Raw genomic sequence first — 5,122 nt, 5'->3', positions numbered from 1 at the left:
AGAGGGGTGCTGCTAAGTGTCATGGCAATGACCTAGCTGTGCAGTCAGAAAGCAGCCAGGAACTATTAGCCTGATGTCTCCTGACGCCCTGCTCTGTGCATGCAAGCAGATGCATTTTCTGGCCAGATCACACTTACCCATGTTGGAGTCTGAGCTAAACCTCCTAAAGTGAAGGTGCGAGCTAGTCAACCCCCAGAGAATGACATCCTTGTCAGCCTGCAGCTGGGTTCACAACGTTGCTAGGCAGCAAAGAACAGATTTATCAGTAAACCAGAATCCTCCAAAAGTCCAGGCATCTCCTGGGGTAGCAAAGTAGTGGTTATTTCAGCACAAAGGAATCTCACAAAAATTTCATTTTAGCAAATTATTTATACCAACATTTCTACATAGCATTCTAATATTTATCTACACTCTACCTCTCCTCCCTTTTCTGTTTTATACTGAGAAATCTTTCTCAGTTTGGGGCTGATGCTGGAAACTGCTGTCTGAGGACCAGCAACTGGACAGTACTGATATGGTCCTTTACAAATTTTATTAGTCTCTTCCTGAAGGGACCAATTGTAACTAATAGGATTAGGATGACTATAGGCCTTTCCAGATGGAGGACAACAGTGTAGTTAGTCATGGGCTCATGTTGAGCCATAGTTCAAACCAACTTTGCTGGGATTTTCCTTCCTTTTGCCTCTGGGCCAGACCTTGCCCAAGCTAAGCCATGGAGTCTCTCACTGCCCCAATGTGGTCCGCATAAAAGCAACACTCTTATATATAGATTTTATTGCATTTCATTTTATAACAACATTTCACAGGCTCTGATGTTTTCCCATCCCTCATTTATGTGCTTCTCCAATGGTTTATTACTCCAACTTTTTGCTGGATTACAGTTGAAATCCAGTCTTGTTTCTTTCATTGCAAGCATGTGCCATGCATAAAGTCCAGTTTCTTATTGCCCAGCTGAATTCAACAGTTTCTTGGGGAGACCAAGCCTGGTCTTAAGACATAGATGGCAGAATATCGTGCAGACCAATTAAAACCCATAACATAACATCAGCAACAGTTTCCAACATTATGGTGTTGATTAACATTGTATTGAGTGACTGATATGTTAGACAATGCAAGTTTTTAACCACATCCTGTGACTACTACATTCACATTTCAATTATAGTTTGTATACAACAGGCTTCTATCTACCTTAAGTTGGCTATAGGATACTATTCAGCTGTCTCATGTCAATTTTCCTTTTAGTGTTTAGCAGAAGCATAATTTTTACTGAACTTGGCAGATTTCAGAATAGTGTAAATACTGGCTTATACCTTTAGCAAGGCATGTGACACCAGTTGAGGCATAGAACACTGTTGGGAGGGGTGTGCAGATAAATCTTCCATACCCTAGTTAGGAGTAGTTTATTTTTGTGTCCTACCTAGTAATGTATGTGTGAATCCCCACTGAGCATTTCTTGGCTAGTTCTAAGCTTTCCTTGTTGTTCTCTGTCCATTCTAATTTGTTATTGTTCTTTGTTTGTTTATTGGGGGTTGAGGGACTCCAGGGCAATCCTGAAGGTCATTGCAAGAGAGGGTGGGAGTCCATTATTGGAACTAAGTAAGGACCAGAGAAAGCTTTTCTCCCTGGTGTTGAAGGAGTTTATTGTTCTGCTTCTGTAGACCACTCAGGGCTCCTCGCTCTTGCTCCCATGACATTGGGCTCTGCGAGGAGGGATTTGGACTTGATCTATTCCATGCAGGAGGTTCAAATGGGAGTGGATGACCTCAGAGTACTTACCCTTTGAACACACCCCAATCCCTGTGGTCTCCTTGGTGTTTGGGATGTTGTCTTTGGTGCTCATACTGATAGTCCTTAGTGAGGATCCAGGAGTCTCGAGGGTTGGGATACAAGTCTCCTCTTGTCCACCTACTCCACTCTGGGATCCCCCTGCGCTGTGCATATGATGTCTTCTTAAGAGGTTGTCAAGATCTCTTTTGATACGTTCCCAAACACACCTACAACATTCGCCTTTGTGATTTTACAGTCGTCTAATGCTGATTCAAGTCTGTTGCGTATAAGTTATCTATAATGTTCTTGATAGGTTATAGTTTACATCTACCTCACATATTCTAGGGTGATGGAAGATTTCTCTGCTCTCCATTCCCATTACTGAGAAGCATAAGGTCTTAAAAGTACATTAGGATTTACAATTCTTTCATGGAGATCATGAGCAGTCTGCTTCACATTGATTGTAGGTTCATTGATTACATCACATTCTCCTGTTACATGACATACAGGATGTTAGAGGTTGAAACAATATTACAATTTGCAGGTACCATTTTTGAGATTGACAGCAATAGCTTAAATTAAGGAAAACATGTGGTATCTAACCTTTGGGGACTGACTCATTTCCCTTAGCATGATGCTTTCCAGTTGGGTCTTTTTCCCACAATTTAGTGCACCTCTCTCATTTTTTTTAAGCTTAGTAGTATTCCATGGAGCAATGAAACCATAGTTTTCTTATCCAGTCTTCTGTTGATGGGCATTTGGGTTGCTTCCAAATTTTTTTTTTTTATTGTTGCTTACATTATATTATGTAGTACAGTTTTATAGGCGCTGGGGATCCCCCCCACCCCTCCCATACCCCTCCCCCCATGGTGGATTCCTCCACCTTGTTGCATAACCATAGTTCAAGTTCAGTTGAGATTCATTGCTTGCAAACACCTGCCTAGCATAAAGTTCAGCGTCTTATTGTCCAGATAAGTTCAGTGGCCTCTTGGGGAGACCTTCTATGGTCTGAAGATAGGTCTAACAGAGTAAAGATCCAGTCAGTTAAAAGCCCCAACAAGGCCTCAGTATCATTATACAACATTATGGAATTAATTGACATAGTATTGGGTAAACAATATGTTAAAAATAATGCAAGTTCCATTCTTCGAAACATCTGGGTTGAGACAGTATCAATGACAGGTTCAAAAAATAACAAACCACCAAACAAAAAATTACAGGTTAAATCAAGGCAAACATGTGGTATCTAATCTTTTGGGATTCGCTCATTTCCCAATTTTTGCAATTGTTGATTGTGCTGCTATGAACATGTGGGTTCATGTAAGTTTCTCGTGTAGCAGGTGTTTTGGATATATTCCTAAGAGTGTTATTGCTGGATCATATGACATGCAGATTCTCATTTGTTCTCCACACTGATTGCCACAGAGGCTGCACCAACCTTCATTCTCACTGGCAATGGAGAAGTCTTCCCTTTTTCCCACAACACTGCCAGCAAGTGTTGTTGGTGGTTTTTTGTATGTGTGCCAGCCTTACTGTCTTTCTGTGAACCCCATTGCTGTCTTAATTTGGATTTCCCTTTATTTCCAGGGAACTTGAGCATTTTTTCATATGTTTGTTTGCCATTTGCATTTGTTCCTTTGTGAACTGTCGGCCCATTTCCCGTGCCCATGTTTTGAGTGGTTTGTTTTGGTGTTTTGATTTCTCTGGAGATCTTTGTGTATTCTGGAGTTAAGCCTCCTATCACCTATGCAGTGTGCAAAGATCTTCTCCCATCCTGTGAGTTACTTTTTTCCTTTGTTGATTTTTTCCCTTGTTGTGTAGAAGCTTCTTAGTTTGATGTAGACCCATTTGTTAATTTTGGTTATTTGATTGCTATTGCTTTGGTGTTCTATTTAGAAAGTCATTGCCTGCACCTAATTCTTGCCCGATGTGTCCATCATTTTCTTCCAAATGTTTAAAGTTTCTGGGTGAATTTTTAGGTATTTTATCCATTTAGCTTTGATCTTATGTATGGTGAAAAATGTGTGTCTTTTTTGCAGTTTCTGAAGGCTATTAGCCAGTTGTCCCAACAGAATTTATTAAAGACACCTTCCCATTTTCAAGTATTGTCGTCTGTTTTTGTTTTTGTTTCTTTTTTCAAAGGTTATTTGGTTTTATCTATGTGGGTTCCCTTCTGTTGTTTCTATTCTACTAAATCTGTCTTCCTCTCTATCTCTTGCCAGTATCATGCTGTTTTAATAACCACCACCCTATAGTATGTCCAGAGGTCCGGAACTGTGGTTTCCCCTTTAACTTCATATTCTTCAAGATGGTCTAGCTCCTCATGGTTGTGTGTGAGTGTATGTGCATGCGTGTGTGTGTTTCCAGATGAACCTTTGTATCATTTTTTTCAAGTTCTATGAAGAATGCTTTGGGTACTTGGATTTGGATAGCTTTGAATATGTATATTAGTTTTGGTAACATAGTCATTTTAACGATATTGATTTTACCTATCCAGGACCATAGGATGTTTATCCACCTTTTGAAATCTTCCTCCATTTCTTTTTTAAGCTTACTGTAGTTTCTTTCAAAGAGATTTCATGCATTTTTGGTGAGGTTTATTCCTAGATACTCCATGCTCTTCTCTATTATTTTGAATGGGATTTTGCTGGTTAGATCTTTTTCCATCTCGGCACTGTTTGCATACACTATGGCTGTTATGTTTTGTTCATATGTTTGTACCTTGCCCCTTGTCCAAACTCTTGCATAAGTCCTAGCAATCTCTGTAGAGTCTCTTGATTCTTCTGTGTAAATGATCATGCCATCTGCAAATAGTGAAAGCTTCACTTCTTCCTTCCTCATTCGGATTCCTTTAATTTATTCTTGTTGTCTTTGGCCTTTGCAAGTACCTCTAAGACTATGTTGAATAGCAATGGTGATAGTGAACATCCTTGTCTTGTTGCAGATCTCAGTGGGAAGTGTTGTAGGTTTTCTCCATCCAGTATAATGCTAGTGTTGGGTTTTTTGTATATTGCTTTGATTATGTTGTGGATTGTTCCTTCTACGCCTACCGTGGATTGGGTTTATAGCACGAAGTGGTGTTGGGTTTTGTTGAAAGCTTTTTTGTGTGTCAATTGATACCATTATATGATTTCAATTATTCAGTTTTGGAATGTGATGTATCATATTTATGGATTTTCAAATGTTGATTCATGCCTGAATGCCAGGGTTGAATTCTACTTGATCTGGATGAATGATCTGTCTGATATATATCTTTTTTAATTCCATTGGCTAGGATTTCATTAAGAATCTTAGCATCAATGTTCATCAGGGAGTTTGGTCTGGAGTTTTCCTTCTCTGTTAGTTCTCTACCTGG

Source organism: Ochotona curzoniae, unplaced genomic scaffold (assembly GCF_017591425.1).
Source record: "Ochotona curzoniae isolate NIBS_2020 unplaced genomic scaffold, NIBS_Ocur_1.0 contig_1756, whole genome shotgun sequence".
Lineage (NCBI taxonomy): Eukaryota > Metazoa > Chordata > Mammalia > Lagomorpha > Ochotonidae > Ochotona > Ochotona curzoniae.
The sequence above is the reverse complement of the archived record's forward strand: the minus strand, read 5'-3'. Positions refer to the sequence as shown.